Source organism: Papaver somniferum, chromosome 8, assembly GCF_003573695.1.
Source record: "Papaver somniferum cultivar HN1 chromosome 8, ASM357369v1, whole genome shotgun sequence".
NCBI lineage: Eukaryota > Viridiplantae > Streptophyta > Magnoliopsida > Ranunculales > Papaveraceae > Papaver > Papaver somniferum.
This window is the reverse complement of record NC_039365.1, coordinates 76,120,925-76,127,077: the sequence shown is the minus strand read 5'-3', so window position 1 is coordinate 76,127,077 and position 6,153 is coordinate 76,120,925.

Here is a 6,153-nt window from a genome sequence, read left to right as displayed (position 1 = left end):
TTTTTTTTTTTTTTTTTTTTCTGATTGATCTAAGACGTCGTTAAAGTCTTCTAATAAAAGCCATGGTGTGGACGGGTTGATGTTGTTGAATATTGTTGGAAATTTTTGCCATAGATTTTTCCTGATGTCCGGGTGTGGCGGGCCATAAATACCCGTGCAAAGCCAAGGTTGTCCATGGGGTGGTGGTGTAACTATTGTATGAATCTAGTTTTGTGAGTGAAATAAAATCTGGATATTTAGGAAATCTTTCCACATTAAACAGAGACCGCCTCGCCTTCCAATTTTTGGGACTGAGAAGTGATTATGGAACTGAAGGAACTGAGATAAGCTTCTCATATGCTGATTGTTAGCTAGAGTTTCAGATAAAAATAAAATGTTGGGTTTGTGAAGAGAGACTAATCCTTTTAAGTGTTGAATTGGGGATGGAAGGTTTATGCCTTGGAAATTCCAAGCTAGGATAGTCATTATGATAATAAGAAGTAAAAGCGAAGTGGGGTTTGCTGGGTCCGTAATTGGTTGAAGATTCAGACGAGTTATAATCTGATTCGGTTGAAAGGTTCGAACTGAGGCAAAAATAGTAATGAGCACATTAATAGGTTAGGGGGAGGTGAGGGGTGGGGGTGAAATTTGTATTCCAGCACTTGAAAGCAATAACTTTTGAATGCAATTGTACCCTATAAGGAGTGTTGTAGCACCATAGCACATAAGGATATAAGGAGTGCTTTTTATAACATCACTTACAAAAGTGGAATAACTTTAACTAAGAGTGTGTGCTTTATAATGAAGCACTTACAAAGAAAATTACAGAGACAGAAGGTGGAGAAACGTTAATTAATTCCGACTATTACATATTTGACAGACCTATTACACACTTGTAAATGCTATTGCGCACCGATGGAAAGCAAAAAAAACAACCCAAGTTATCAGGGTAATTAGATGAGTGAAAAAACAACTTGATCAAAGGAACTTAGGATTGGAACTGAGGATGGAGTCTTCATTTGTGACATCGAAATAAGATTATAAAATACCTTTCAAAAATGAGTCTTTCATCAGTTCCTCAATTCCATAACCCCCAGCTCTTAATCTATCATCCCCTCCAGGATCCTAGGGTTTACTCTTATCTGAAATTACTCCTCATGGAAATCATCTTTTGGTTTTGATTTTGAAAATTGAAACTGGGTTTTGGTATACAAAGAGATTTGGGTTCAATTGGTGCTATTAACGTTGGATTTTCTGAAGGGATTAAGGGTTAGGTTCAAGATCTGATTAGATACTATTGATATTCATGAAAAAAAATCAGGAAATCATGATAGGAGAATGGGAATCGGTGAGATTTGGGTGACTCATTTATCGCCTGATTTATCATACTAGCTTATATGTTGGACGTCATTTTTGCGAATAAAAAAAACGGATTTGAGGGTAATATTTTGAGGATATGTTACTATTACGAAGTTTTACGTTTCTACCGAAAATGAGCGTATTCCAGACGTGTAACACCATCATCTACTATTTTGAAAATGGGCCGTTGAAAATTAACTGATTTCTGACCGTCGAAATTAAGACCAGTAGATTATGAGGTTTTATATTTCGGAATGTGATAATTTTTGATAGGCATGTAGAACTCGGTAAGAGGAACATATCATCAAAATATTAGCTTCAAATCCGTCACGGTTTGGTTTTTATTCATAAAAATGACGTCCAACGTGTGAGATAGTGTGAAAATAAAAGTGTGAAGGGATTACAAGCATATAAATTCAATCAATATATGTTGGGACTTCTTCTTTCTTGCAATGGACCATGTCATCGAGTTTCTTGCACCTAATCAAGTATCCATCATCTTGTGCACAAGAAGAATCAAGATAAAAGCAGGAGAGATGAGAGAGAGAGAGAGAGAGAGAGTGTCAGAGAGAATAATTTTTTTTATTATTTTTTGAATCCGTAACTCAAATCGAATTCAAAACTTTTGAGTTTTCACATAAAAATTAGGAAATTAAAATGGTTTTAACATCATTGAAAGGGGTCCTAATGGTTTAAACTTCAAGATTATTTTCTCGGAAGCCATTGGAGCATGGATGATAAAATCTCTGGAAGAAAATCTACAACCTAAGAGCAGAAGAAGGAAATGGACAAGAAGATGAGGTAATTTTTCATTTTTAATTGAGAAGTTACAAAATCCAAGGGGAGAATTTCTTAAAATCGAAAGAACTGATGAAAGTAGAGCATCAAATAAAGCTCTATTTATACCAAGAGGTAAAGATGACTATGATTGAAGGAGATTTAATGCTTTGCTGAGAAAACTTTTGGGAAGGTAAATAAATACTCAGCAAAGAATCACAATTACAATTGATTTTCCCAGTAATCCAACAACAATGAGGTCACCATACCAAATCGCACTTTCTGTTGTGTAGCTTTTGGTTTTATCTCATGGAATCAAGTGGCTAAGCAAATTGCGAATCGTCTTAAATGGAATAGATATCTGAAAATATCTGTAGTAAATGATCACATGGCTTACTTCCACCCAAATAATGATCAAGAATGCGAGAGTTGCTGGAAACCCATTAAATTGAATTTCAAAGACACGTCATTGGAAGTGAAGAGATGGATTGCAGAGGACAATACAATTAATCCTAGGGCACTCTCTGTAGCTCAAAACTGGATCAAAGTGAAAGATTTTCCGGTTCAACTTTGGTCTAAGGACAACTTCGATCATATTGGAGAATTGATGGGGGGACTTACTGAAGTTAATAAAGAAACTCTAAAGAAGAATCTAGCTTGTTGCAGATTAAGAGTGAAAAGACAAGCTCAAGATCCCAGCTGCTGTGCATATCAATATCCAAGGCATAATGTGGGTTCTGGCTATTGAATGAGATTTCAATTACTCGTCGCCGATGAACTCAATGGTCAAATCTTACCGACGTACAATGGAAAAGTTGGATAGGATGTCAGACTTACCTCAACATTGAAATTCAAATTCAAATTTTGAAATTTCTGACACAAGCAGAATGACTTATCATCATGGGAGAAGGCGTCAACAGTCAGGTAAAAATACCCGTCATTATCCTAAGACTATTTCTGATTATTTTCACCGTTTTAAAGATCAAAGTCATCAGAAACTTGTTGAAAGCCAAGAAGTAATGGTTATTCAAAAACGGTACAAAAATTTATGAACCGATATTACATCAAAAAAGGCATTAAATTGGTGGAAATCAATCCTGCGTTTAAAGAGATAGAGCAAGCGATACCAGAAGAATCTCTTTTGAGGAATCAAGAAGATCCAGAGCCATTGCACTTGGATATGGATCTTTTTAATCAATCGATAGATTTGGTACAAGATACTGTTGGAGAAAATGAGTTATTTAATAAATGGATTTTTGGTCTTGGTGTGGTTTGTTCTCATGACTTAAGGGTCTAAGGATACTCACTCATTTTTGAGTGAATGAAATGGAACCTTTAGTCCCACATTGTGGAAAACTAAAGAGGTGCTCCACTATATAACCATGCGCTCATGGATATGTTGTAAAAAAATGTGGGTGGAGCGGGTGGAGCGAAAAATACATGTTTCGACCCATGCCCATGCGCGTATACCATCCACAAAGTTCCTCTTCTACTCGTATTTATTTTTGGCGAATTTTTCTTTAGGAAATAAATTCCAAATATATTTTCTTAAGAGTTTTATTTGTGGGAAATTCCTTTTACGAGTTTTACTTGTTTTTGAAGAAAACCAAAACCTAACTTGATTTGCAAGTATCTCATCCTATAAATATGACTCGAAATTCTGTTTTCAAAACATATAAGCAGCGACTATCTCTAGGTCTACTTTTCTTCTTCTTCTTGTTTTTTGTGCGGCGTTTTACTTCCATCCATGTTGCTGAGTTCAAGAGTGGGTAACTTGCGTTGTACTAACTCAAGTTATATCGGGCAGTCTTATCCTGGACACATCTTCGCACGTTGGGGTTTAGCATTACTTTAGAGTATACCCGCGAAATAATGTGTTAAGGACAGCTTGTTGAACCTGTGATTCTGCCCTCATCAATTTGTTCGTGGTAGAGTTGTTTGATACGGTTCTTTATATTTATTGTTTGATAATCTGACGATTCTTCTATTGTTGCAAGACTCCAACAGATACTGCTCATTCGTCACAAAACCTAAACAGAGAAATTGTGAAAATAAATACAATTCACAACACAGTAGACTTGATCATGGAAGCAACAATCAACATAGGAGTAAATTGTGGTGGACAGGAAGATAGGGTAAGGGGCAGTCTACACAGAAATAGTGGAAAATCATTTCAAATTGAATGAAGGAATATCTAGAAACAAACTGACAACAAATACTACAATCATCACAGGGAAAGACAATTGTGACATAATTGAGAATACCAAGAAAGACATAGAGGAAGAGGGAGAAGTATAAGAAGATGTTGTGAATTTGGCTTCAGGTGGTCTCAATGGATATTAAAATCCTGGTGTGGAATATGAGAGGTCTAAATACTTTTGATAAAATGGATGAATTAAAAGATCTTATAAATAAAATAAAAAAAAAACAGTATGTCTTCTACAGGAAACTCATGTGATGAAAATGAATGACTGGTGTGTGAAACTAATATGGGGAAATGAACAATACAAATGGAGATACATTCCATCCGTTGATGGTGGATTTTCGACAAAGGTGAAAATCGTAAAATCAAGATACTGCATGTTTCTGACCTGGCTTCAGGAACGCATGTGACGATTCATGATTTACGATCCGTGAACCGTTTCACGATCTCTGACTGAGAGAGCATTCCTCTCAGAGCCATGATGAACATGTTTGTCGAAAGGCCTCCTCGGCTGAGCGTTCGATGCTGCACATTTCATCATGCCCTCTATGTAGAATAACATAGTTGGGCGGTCCTCTAGACATAATTGTTTGTCAGAGGGCTCAACGCCTTCAGGACGAAGGCGATGCTCGTTGTTCCCTGACTACATAGAGAGACCTCCCTCTACATAGAAGAATGATTGGACGGTCCGCTGGACATAATTTTTTGTCGGAGGGCTTAACGCCTTCAGAATGTCGGTGATACTCGTTGTTCCATGACTATGTAGAGAGGCCGTGTATAGATTCAGGCGGCTCTATGGACATAATTGTTTGCTGGAGGGCTAAACGCCTTCAGGACACCAACGCTGCACGTTGTTTCCTGACTATGCACTCTTCAGAACGAGTATGATGCTTCAATTATCTCATATCTCGATTCTACAATAGATTAATTCTACCGTGACATTCACCGACTGAATTCCTAGAAAATAATACATTTTATCTCATTACTCCATTCCATGGCTATCCCCAGCTGATTCCATGGGTTAGTAATAGATAATCATTTTATCTCATTACTCCGTTCCCTGAATTCCCCGACTGGATTTCATGGATTAGTAATAGATGCACAATTCATAATTATTACTCTGTTTCGTGAATCATTCTCCGCTGAATTTCATGAATTAGTAATAATTACTCAACAATCGGGCATCTGGAATGTCACCGAGTAAGCCCCAAGAAAATGGTGCAAGTGTACTCAACGATGATGCACGAACGAACATTTGAAAGTATGGACAAACGAGGAATCCTACACAAAATAGGAGAGATAAAATAATAATAAAAAAATATAAAAGAGGCGCCTAAGGACTGTGCCCACCGGCCGACTGGCTGGTCCCCCATGCCTCTTCCTTTATTTTTTCTTATTTTTTTATTCATGAAGACTCCTTCATTCGAGCAACTTTCCTTGTTTGAGCAAAACTCATGGTTTCTCCATATTTTCACGGTTTCATAAAAAATAATAAAAATATGGAAGGTGTCGTGGGACCGGGCTACCTAGCCGGCCGGTCATGCCCTAGCCTTGGCCGGTACCACACCTTGCAATCCCTTGTTTTCATAATTATTATTTTTTCCCTCATCTCATGAAACTCCTCTGTTTGAGCGAAAATCATGGTTTCTTCATATTTTCTCAAATATTGCTCAAACCATGAAAAAGCCAAAAAATCAAACGGTCACATGGCCGACTAGGCTATTCACGAAAAATATTAAAATATTATTATTTTAATATGCTCAAAATTTTGATCAAACGAGCAAAGTTCTACTTGCTCATTCGAGCAAAATCAAGAATTTCAGTCAAAGATCAAA